This window comes from Microtus ochrogaster, linkage group LG3 (genome assembly GCF_000317375.1).
Source record: "Microtus ochrogaster isolate Prairie Vole_2 linkage group LG3, MicOch1.0, whole genome shotgun sequence".
NCBI lineage: Eukaryota > Metazoa > Chordata > Mammalia > Rodentia > Cricetidae > Microtus > Microtus ochrogaster.
The window spans coordinates 9307880-9319420 of NC_022029.1; the positions used below are offsets into that span (position 1 = coordinate 9307880).

At 40.6% G+C, this 11541-nt stretch overlaps 1 pseudogene; it reads left to right on the forward strand.

Annotated features, from left to right (window-relative positions):
• The first annotated feature begins 5743 nt into the window (after positions 1 to 5743).
• LOC101979029 lies at positions 5744 to 6506 on the forward strand (annotated as a pseudogene).
• Positions 6507 to 11541: the final 5035 nt, after the last annotated feature.

Here is an 11541-nt window from a genome sequence, read left to right on the forward strand (position 1 = left end):
TAGCTCTTGTAGACCAGGCTGGCCTCGAACTCACAGAGATCCGCCTGCCTCTGCCTCCTGAGTGCTGGGATTAAAGGCGTGCGCCACCACTGCCTGGCTGTTATTGTTTGTTTTATTTCACTCTTCTGGTTTTTACTCTTAGCTCTTTTGGGGGCCCGCCACCCAATTCCCAAATAATTACACATGGAGATTTTTCTTTGTTAGCAATGCCCAGCCTTAGCTTGACTTGTTTCTAGCCAGTTTTTCTTAACTTAAATTATTCTGAATACGTTTGCCTCTGGGCTTTTTTCTTCTATTACTTCTGTCTATTACTTCTGTATGTCTTACTTTCCTTTTTACTTTGTGGCTGACTGTGTTACTGAGTGTCTGGTCCTTAATGTCCTTGTCTACTCCTTTTTTTTTGCTCCTCCTCTTCCTTGTTCCTCCTTCTATTTATAAACTCAGCCTGCCAGCCCTACCTGTCTTTGCTCCTGTCTCACTTTTGGCCATTCAACTGTTTATTAAACCATCAGGTGTTTTAGGTAGGTAACAAATCACAACTTCCCCCAGTTAAACAAACACAGAATAAACAAAAAGAGCACATCTTTACATGATTAAACAGAAGTTCCACATTATAAACACAAGTAACATACCTTAAAATGATATTCCCCAACAACCCAATGGCATCAAGATGGGTCAGAGTAGCACTCTATGTTTAGTCCTATTCCTCTGGCTTTTAAACTTTGGGCCAAGATAGGTATCCGACAGTACTTTTCACCACTAAAGCATCCTTAAGTGTGTATTCTTGATTTTAATGATGGCAAAATCAATCCTGCATTATGTGTTGAAATGAAACCTAATCCTATATTGTGTGATTAAACGAAACCTAGTCATAGATAATAATTATAATTGTATATTTTGAGATCTTAATGAAATTCTTATTTGATTGAGATAGAAATCTATTTTTCTCAATTTTATTTCTTGTCCTCTTTGAATGGCTGCTCTTTCTGTATGTTGGTTCACATCCCCATTCTGAGGCATTCTCCTTCACTGCTTCCCACTGTGACTGCCACATTTCCATAATTGCCTTGTCATTTTCAGGCCCTTGCTCAAAATACAGCTCATGCCACTCAAGCTTAGAGGTTGCTTCTCCTCTACGATTATGAGATTCCATCTGTTAGGAGTCTAACAAAGTAAATTTCTTTTTTTCTGTTCACACAGTGTTCTCTTTCCCTCTGCCTTGGCGTAGTTGGGGCTTGCAGTACTGCATTTGAGTGGGATGATTTGAACAGTTAAAGTGAAGTATTTCATGGATGTCCAAGCTTCTACCATGTATTGTTTATTCTAAACATAACAGATCATGGATGCTTCTGCATAAATGTTCCACAATCAGCATTGTGAATGCTGTACTCACATGAGCAAGCTGTTGTAGGCTAGATTAAACTATATGAAGCAAACCAAATCCCAGTGACTTCACATATGACTGTTACATATCCATCATGGTGGACTGAAGGAGTCTTTGTATTTTGACCATTTAGAGACAGAGGTTGGAAGAGGCCTCATTTCAACATTTGCTTTTGTGATTTCTTTGTTAGGAAGGCAGCATGGTAAAAGGTATATGGATAATATGATCTCTGCTTCATTACATTGCATGAATGTCTGCCATTTTTGGTGAAAATCACCTGGCTATACCTCACAAAAGACAGGAAGGTGGATGTGCTGCATGCGTGGATGTGGGAAGAATCAGTTATAGCAAAATTTACAGCTTTCAGAGTAAACGAGCCATCTGACGGTAATGAGCACATCCTCAAGATTATCTAATGTCCCTAAGTCAGCAAATGTGACAGAACAGGGTTGAGAATGAAATTTTATTTATTCAGGAAACTCATTTTGCTACTGAAAGGAGCCTAATAAAGGATGAGGGCTAAATAGCCACATAATGTTTAGAAGGAGAGAACTTGAAAACTGAAATAGTGGCTTATGGAAGCTGTGACCAACTTCTAACAGTATGCTGGTATTGTCTGTAGCTTGGGGAATAGGAGGCTCTTAGGCCAGCCCTGTACACCTTTTCTGAGGATGAGTGGAACTTTCCAAGCTGGGCATTGAACTGTCTGTAGTGCTCAAATGGAGAATCCAGGACAGAGCAATGCTGCAAGCAGCAGAGCCTTTTCATATGAGTTCCAAACATGGAATGTCTCTGGCTAAGCCAGGTGTCCCCCAACAGTCAAGCCTAGTATTTTCTTGAGGAATGATACCCATGTAGCGGGAAGCTCTTCAACATGTCAGGGGTACAAATTCTTCACAAAAATAAAGCATTAGAAGATATAATATAAAATGAATATAACTTTAATTGACTTGATCTTCCATTGTCAGTGCATAGTTTAAAATGTAAAATCTGAAACACCTTTACTGTAGCTTTTGGTGCACTTTGGATGCTTTCTGGAATATTGTTTTTTCTACTCACTGATGATGGATAATCAGATGACATTTCTGAAGAAGCCTCATGTTCCCCTCAGTGGTGGATGTGACATCTGTTATATATTCAGGTGAAATGGAATTCAGACTTCAAATGTGTTTATGTTTGCACTCATTACATGACCTTTCAAGGAAATTTAATATAAAATGGAAGTTTTGAAAACCCCACTAAAATGGAAGATAAAAAGTATTTCCAAAAAAGGGGACTCACTCTGGTTTGAAATTGTGTCTTTAGGAACATCATTTTAAATTCATATTATTCCATCATCCTTTAAAGTAACCAATAAGATTTTATCAGGAACTTAGCCTTCTTAATTTACTCTCTGATTCCTCTTTACATGAGCTGAATGTTTATAGAAATTGGAGATTTGCAAGAACAACACAGACTGTTTTCATGAGCATAGGCATTAGATACTTAAGCCTATCATTTTTATCACACTTATTAATGTTTAACTGCTCTGACATCTTGATAATTTTTCTAACAGCATTAAACTGAATAATATTTATACCTGGATATTCACATTTAGACAAGGCCTACTGGGAGGTCTACTTTCCTTTTGTTTGAAAGCTTGGTGTTTATTTTTTCTAGATGTGAATATAAAGTGTTCATGATATACCAGTTTTGTAACAATCACTCATAAAATGATTACAGCCCATCCATGTATTTTAGAGTTTTCAATATATTCTTTTACATAGTACTTCTAGCAGAAGTTTTTAGCCTTTCTTTCAGTTACTTTTTTGCTGTAATTACCAAAGAAAGGGTTCCTGGGCCCCCTCCCCTAATTGAGGTGCTTTGGGCACTTGATGACTTCTGAAGGGGAAGAGTTGGGATCTTTGTAAGGATGTGACCCCTGGTTGCTCAGCTATACTTCTGCAGATGGCCCCATACCTGTGAGTATATGGGCCACACAGATTGTATTTGTTGGGGCTAGGGAGTAGAGTGGGCATGGGAGGAGGAGTTGGGGAAAGAGTATGGGATAATATGATCAAAATAAATTGTATGAATTTCTCAAAGAATTAACAAAATATTAAAAATATAGCAATATATCTACCTTAAGACCCAGATATACCACTCTTAGGTATATACACAAAGGAGTCTTCATCCTACTACAAGAACACTTGATCAACTCTGTTCATAACAGCTTTATTCATAATAGCCAGAAACTTGCAACAACCTAGATGTCCCTCAACTGAAGAAGGGATAAAGGAAATGTGGTACATTTAAACAATGGAGTATTACTCAGCTATTAAAAATAATGACATCATAAAATTTGCAGGCAAATGGATGGAACCAGAGAAAAATCATCCTGAGTTAGGTATTCCAGACTCAGAGAGAAAAACATGGTATACACTCACTTATAAGTAGATGCAGGGCTCAAGGGGGATACATGGATCTTCCTGGGAAGGGGAAATATAATGGATTTTTCAAATGGACTGGAAGCAGGTGGGGATGGGAATAGGAGGGATCAGACAGAGGAAGAGAGTACTTTGAGAGTCAACTGGAACTGGTGGGCATTGGGGGATGATGTGGAAACCTCATGCGGTGGAAACTCCCCAGAACCTTTGAGAGTGATTCCCTACCAAAGATTTCTAATAATGGGAGAGACAGAGCCTGAATTAACCATCTCCTGTAACCAGACAAACCTTCCAGTGGTGGAGTTGGGACACCAACCTTGCCACATAATGTTCTACCTACAATCTGTCCTGTCTGCAAGATGTGCTGGGCTAATGGTGGTGCAGAAATTGTGGGGGTGGTCAGCCAATGACTGGTCCAACTAGAGGCCCAGAACACGAGAGGGAGCCCACATTTGATACCGAGTGGATAGCTAGGAACCAGAGGTTGGAAATTCCAGAGTCCCAGAATAGAACCAAACACAACTGGCAAAAACAAAAACAAAAACACCCCCCCCAAAAAAAAAAACAGTGAAATGATTCCTAATGACATTCTGTTATACTCACAGGTAGATAATTGCTTAGCCTAGCTGTCATCTGAGAGGTATCATCAGCAACTGATGGGAGTAGATGCAGAGACTCACAGCCAAACACTCGGCAGAGCCAGGGGAATCCTGCAGAAGTGGGTAGGACTGCAGGAGCCACAGGGGTTGAGGACACCATGAGAACATGGCCTATAGAATAAACCAAGCATGGCTCATAGGGGATCACAGAGACCCAAGTATGAGTCTGCGCTAGGTCCTCTGCATATACCTAATGGTTGTATAGGTGAGTATTCTTATGGGACTCCTAACAGGGGGAGTGGAGGTGTCTCTGACTCTTTTGTCTGCTCTTGGGAGCCTTTTCCTCCTCCTGGCTTGCCTTGTCCAGCCTCGATATGAGGGTTTGTGCCTAGTCTTATTGTGACTTGTTGTGTTGATATCCCTGTGAGGTGGAGTGGAGGGGTAGTGGCATCCAAGGGAAGGGAAGGTGGGGAGAAGCTGGGAGGGGTGAAGGAAGGGGAAATTGTGATTGCGATGTAATGTATGAGAGAAGAATAAAAGAAAAAAAAAGACATTTCCCTCAAATTTAGTGGCTTAAAGCGGCTGACTTACTACTCATACTCTGATGTCTTAGGAATTCAAGGAGAGTTCTTGGGGTATGATTTGCCTTTGGTTGAGTGGGCCCTCTGACGTTAGAAGATCCAACCCAGGCTTCTATATTTGGGAGATGATGTTTTGGTGGTATGTGCTAAAGACATCTCAGTGGGGAACGATTTTTAGAAACACAAACAAGTATGTTCCTTAAGCCCCGCACTTAGGAAACACATTTATTTATTTAAAGCAAGCCTTTACCCCCACACACATTTGAGTGGGGAATTCCCATTTTAACCTTGGTTATAGAACTGAGAGAATATTTATCCTTTATTCCTAATTCAGACATTTGTTACTTTTTGGGCCCTGCCCTCTGTCAGCTATGAAAAGCTTGGTGACCCTGTCGGTAAATAGGGAAGTGTTCTTCCTAGGTGATTATGTGAGATCTTACAGGGAAAAATGCCCAACTTGCTATGCAACATATGGCGAGCACCCAATAAATGCTAGCTGTTTACTGTTATTTTCATATTAGCGGTGATGACATAATTACTAATTACCATCACTGCTTAATCTTATAGTCAGAGAAACAGCTTCAATAGGGGACCTTGGCAACGATGTGTGCAGCAGCTTCAGAACTTGAAAAAGATTTTGGCCCCTCACTGTCACGCCACTTTTTCATCTCGCTGGTTTTCAAGAAGCGCCGATGAAAGTCAAGAGAAATGCTGGAGGACGCGAGCGCGCAACTTTCAGAGGTAGAGGATCATGCAATGCCTCTGCACAAGTATCCTGTGTACCTGTGGCAGAAGCTGCGGCTGCGGCAGGGCATCTATGCGCGCTTGCCCGCCCATTTCTTGGGCTCTCTGGAAGAACAAACGCCGACCACTACAGATCTCACAGAATCAAGTTCAAGATCAACCCGAAGAATGGGCTGCGCGAACTGAGGACATACCCATTCCAATTCACTATCCTCCAGACTCCCAGCAGGGGCTGTGGGGGTGGAGAGGGCCTGATTTTGGGTTACAGATATGCTAACAACAACAAGCTCGAAGAAGGTGTGGGAGCCTCAGCTGTTCACTCGGGAGCTTTATAGCGAAATCCTGGACAAGAAGTTCACCGTAATTGTGACCATGTGGACCCTGGATCTCATTGATGAGGCCCACGGGTTCTACTTCTAATATTCTCAAGACCCCAAGAAAGACCTGTGTTCCAAGTTTGGCATGGACCTAAAGCGAGGGATGCTGCTGAGGCTTGCTTGCCAGGACCCCCAGTTACACCCTGACGAACTCGAACGGAGAGTAGCCATCTAATGAGAAATACAAGAGTTTTGTCATCCCGGAGGCAGAGGCTGGAGGAAGCTGCGGGGAAACAGAGGCTCCTGGAGGAAGCTGCGGGGAAACAGAGGCTTCTGGAGGAGAAGGACCCTGTGCCCTGTTCAAGGTCTACGTAGAGAAGCTGGTCCAGCGGCTTCAGGAGCAGGTTCTGTCCAGGCCAGCAGTGGTGCAGAAGAGAGCTGATGACCGCGCCTGATTGGCATGTGGCTGACCACACAGTTCCTATTCAGAGACCCCTCTGTGCCAGAACTTGGAGGTCTGGAGTGGAGCAGATGCCTGTCCAAGCTGGTCAAGTACTTACAGCATTGTAGTTCTTGGGCTTGGAGTAAGTCTGAAGCAGTCTGAGCCACAGTAAAGTGTGCTGGTTTGCTTGGGGGGGAGGGGAGAAAGAGAGAGATCCTGGAAATGAGGTGCCCACAAGACTACCTTGAGCGGGAAACAGCAAGGCTTACTAAACACATGTATGGGAAGAGTGGCCAATTTGCTAAAATGGCAAACAGAGGCATTTGAGACCAAACAATTGCATTAAGATGAATTTGTTTTTGTTTTTTTTTGCACCTGAAACAGACTCAAAGCACGGAGTCAATCGCAGTAAGCGTGGTGAGAAGTTTTCCCGTTAAGTCTGCACGTAAAATGTCCGTGTCCCTTAAGCAGGAAAGCAGCTGCTTAGCTTAGAGAGCAGAGCTGATGACACTTTCAGTCTCATCAAAACAACTGCACACAGCCCTACTTCATTTTCCTCACAAAGGGAGAATTAGAAAGGCCGGACGTTAAATCTTACCAAGGGCTGCAATTTGATTTCAGGTCGCCAGCGGGTCCACGGCAAAGAAGGGAAGACTACGAAGCTGGCTTAGCTGCTTCAGTGCTGAGTCAAAAGTCAGCTCCATAAACCGCTCAGCTCCATGCTCCAAAGTGTGTGTGCCGGTGGAAGTTAAGAGCCACTTGTTAGCTTAACCATTTCACGGCATACCAGTTTAAGGCTATTCATGGACTACTGGCCTCAATGAATTCACAGATTCTGGGTGGTAATATGATAGAAAGATTCAATAACAGCTCTATTTGAACCTAATTTAGCGAGATATATCTGAGCATAACCCCGATAGAGGCACTGTGATCTACAGCGAAGCCTAATTTGCCTTCTACTCCAGTTTGCAATTAATGAAAAGTCCTCAGGAAATCCCAATTTCTGATTAAAGAGAGTTGATGATGATTAATGCTCCCAAATTAACGAGCGAAATTGAAAGCTCATCTTAGCAAACGTCATTGCCCCTTCGGCCCCGGAGGCTGCGCCGTATCCTCCTCTCTCATCACTAATGATGCACTTTGGAGTCAAAATTTTGACTTTCGGCTAAGGAGACAATGACAGTCCCTTATTTTTGAATGGAGAAATTATTCAGGGTCTTAGGAATTTGCTTTTATCCCTTTCCAATTATCTGAAAAATTACCATAATGTTGCCATGAAGCCAGGACATGAGTATGAAGTGTACTTGGTCCCTGTACTGTGCCCCAGCCCATGGCACTTAGGTAAAATTTCAAAGTGGAAAGGCAGACCCCAAAACATATTTCTAGGAAGATATGGCACAGAAATCACGCCTTTTTTTTGGGGGGTCTCCTAATAAGTAAGGAAGTGGCTTTTTGTAGAGGACTTCAGGTGTGCTATAAATATTTGCATCTTATAGGAAATTTCCAAATCCGTTTATGGAAAGTTCAGAAACGTCTCATCAGCTCTGCTAAACTGACTGTCATTTTAAATTGTAAGTCTCCTCCAGACAGCATTTGTTAGAAAGTATCTTCTTTGTTTAGAATCACATTTGTATTTCAGGAAAAGCCGGAAGTTATTGTTATTTGTGAACTCTAACAGAGTAGGAATTAATCCAGAAAATTAACCTATATTTCCTCAATTAACCTGTACAGTATTTCTCCTCTGCTAGGAATTTCATCAGAATTATCACTTAAATTTTTGTATTAGTAGATTTCATTAGCAATAACAGAAACAGGCAAAGAAAAGTTCAGTATCACAAAATCTAATTTTTTTGGCACAACCCCTGTTAATGTTTTGGGATTGATTCATATGTACTTTTTAAAAAAGCAATTGTATGTATGTAGTTTTGTTCTATGATTATATTAATTGTAGATGACATTTTAAAATTAAACAATGCATAATTGGATTAGTCTATAATAATTATATATCTTATTTATTCATTTTAGTGGTTGTGTAGTATTTGCTTGTATAAAATTATTAAACAGACAAACAGATTCTGTTTTTTTCAATTATAACTGTAAAGGAAGTTAATACTGCTAAAGTTTAATATAATTAACTAATATTTTTTTGGGAATGCTTAAAAGTTGGAATTTCTTGGCCAAAAATGTTTCTTTAAGACATTTATACAATGTAAGAAAATTAGTGTGTAGGACATGGGCCTGGATTTTACTTACTTATTAGTGATGGATTTCCAATAAGAATAAAAGCATTCATTAGTTAAATGTCATATTATTATTCATTCACTTGCGGATTTGAAAATCTCATTGATCATTTATATTTCTTCTGTAATTTTGTTTTTAGTTATGTTTCACATTATAATGTTTACCATTTTCTTCTTATGCTGTAAGAGACTGTCTCTTTGCCCTTTATCTCCCTTTACAAATAACGTAACTACCTTTGGAGTTTAATGTTCATTTTAACCATTGTTTCAGAGTATTGGAAATTCCTTACACACTCATACTTACTAAATGTGTATCTTTATACTTCATTTTTCCCCAAAAATGTAATTACAAACTCAGTTCTATATGTTTTATTCCTAAACTCAGCTTTATCCCATGGTATAGAGCAGACAACTTGCAAATGTTAGGGTCCAGAAAGACCATCAGGATCCCCTGGCATAGAACAGGTAACTTACAAATGTAACGACCCAGAGAGACCATCTGTTACACGAAGAATGGACAGCGTGGATGTGGATGAGACAGTGTGTGGGATCCAGAGAGACCATCCCTTACCCAACGGAATGGGTTGTCATGGAGGAGACAGCATGCAGGGGTCAGGCACCACTGCGTTGCTGTTGCCTGACACTTTACAGAACACTTCACTTAAAGGTTAGGAAATCTGAAAATGTGGGGACTCATGAGCTGATAAAAACCATAACTTTAGAGAGAAACTCCGTGTTTAATTAGAAAATTACAAAAGATGTTATTTACATTACAGGCTCTGATATCAGAAAGCAATCATTAAGAGTGGAAGTGTTGTAACATGCAGGCAACATGGCACCTCAAGGAGGGATATTGTGTGGAGCAAACTGGAACAGAGGCCCAACGGAAACTGTAAAGTTAACTAGTCCTGGCAAGCATTTCACCCATTCCCTGAAGTAAATCCGAGAAAAAACTAACAACAGATCCAGACTATATAATTAATCTACTGTATTTTAATAACAACCAGTTCGTAAACTACATCACTTTATTCCAGAACAAATATCCAGTGATTCTCAAGTGACTTTATCTTCATAGCTCCTGGCTGAGAGAATGCCTCTGAGGGTTGCTCCAGTGCAGATACCTAGGAGGCAGAATCCAGCTATGATTCTGGGCCCCAGAGTTTGTTCTATCAGTAAGGAGAACCAATTATAGATGGTGACTTGGTAACATGTATTTCTTTCTGGGTGTTGTGCATGTAGCACAAAGACAAAAATTCAGCACCTCAGGAAGAAATGCAAACAATGTCTCATGTTTATTCGATTCTTCATTTTCCATGTTTTCATGATTTGGAGATTCATTGTTAAGATAATCTATAAGGTGCTGAAGCCTGTGAGAAACAGCTAATGTATACCCTGAAGACATCCAATAAGACGCTTGCCAGTTCACTGCTCTGTCTCCAGAATGCCATTATTCAAAACAAAAAATTGTAGAAATCAATGTGAATGTCTCAAATGATGACAGTTATAAATAAATAAATCAATTATTCTACTACTAGATTTAATGAAATGGTAATGAGGAAAGGGGTAATTTAAAACTGTACTTTACAAAGCATTCAAATCAGTGTTAGATCTGTTACTATAACAAGCTAGAAATGTCTGTTTACTTAGCTACACATTTTTCTTTTTTTTTCCTTATCTTGTTAGAAAAGGAAAGTGTCAATGAGGAAATATCTACAACCCTACTGGCAAGTGACTATTGCCAGAATTTACGAAGGAGGAATCTCAGGGGATATTTTCCTGCATTAGTTTTCTTCACATGCAAAACTAGAATAAAGTATCAACAAACGTTAGTTCATATAATCATTAATGCTTTTAACCTGAATTTTTCATAAAGCACACGTAAAAGGCCAGTAGGCTATTATTTAATTCTGGTGTCCAACCCAAGAGATCATGCAAAAGTAAGAGAGTGGGGGAAGATGGAGAAGGAAGACAGAGACAATGACAGGTAGGCGTCTTTAACTCACTGTCCTCTGCTCCCTGGACTGGTTTCTTATTGTGTCATGACCACCTAAGAATTATACCTGAAGATGCAGTAGAGCAGCTGGGGAGCACAGATTCATTGAATCCCATAATTGGTTAGTTAGTCTTTCCCCAGGAAGGATTACTTCCTATGTACTTCCATTAAGATATAGCCATCAAGCAGACTGCAATAGAATCCCATCCTAGGAAGCTCTGGCTAAGGAAGGAAGAGCACACCAGACTGAGTGGAGACAGGGTTTTATGTTGGGGGGGCACATACGTGAATCTGGACAGAGCTTATGTAGGACTGTTTCTGAGCAGGAAGCAAAAGAAGAGCTGAGTGAGGTTGAAGGAACTCACTGTGGTGTGTAAGAGATAGCTGACAGGAGTATCATTACCAGTAGGCACCTGTTAGCTTCTAATTGCCAGAGCCATTAAGAAAATATGTGTGTGTGTGTGTGTGTGTGTGTGTGTGCATGCATATGTGTTCACCTGAACATGTGTACACCTATGTCTGCTGAGAGATGAGTAACCAAATTGGGTAGGTCAGTTTTTAATGCCATCCTTAACAGAATAAATTGCTGTCAACCATGTGCATTTCCTTACTTTTCTACGTATTTGTATATTTCTGCCAGCTTTCTTCCAACCTGTTCTTTCTCCTTAGGGCTGCCAGAGTGTACTTCAATCTATGATGTCATGCCTCAAGCATTGTCATTCTTTGCTCACAGTTCCACAGTGCCTTTGTTGGCTCCACATACTGTCGTGTGTTCCTTTCCTAAAACAAACAAGCAAACAACAATCCCTGCCAAA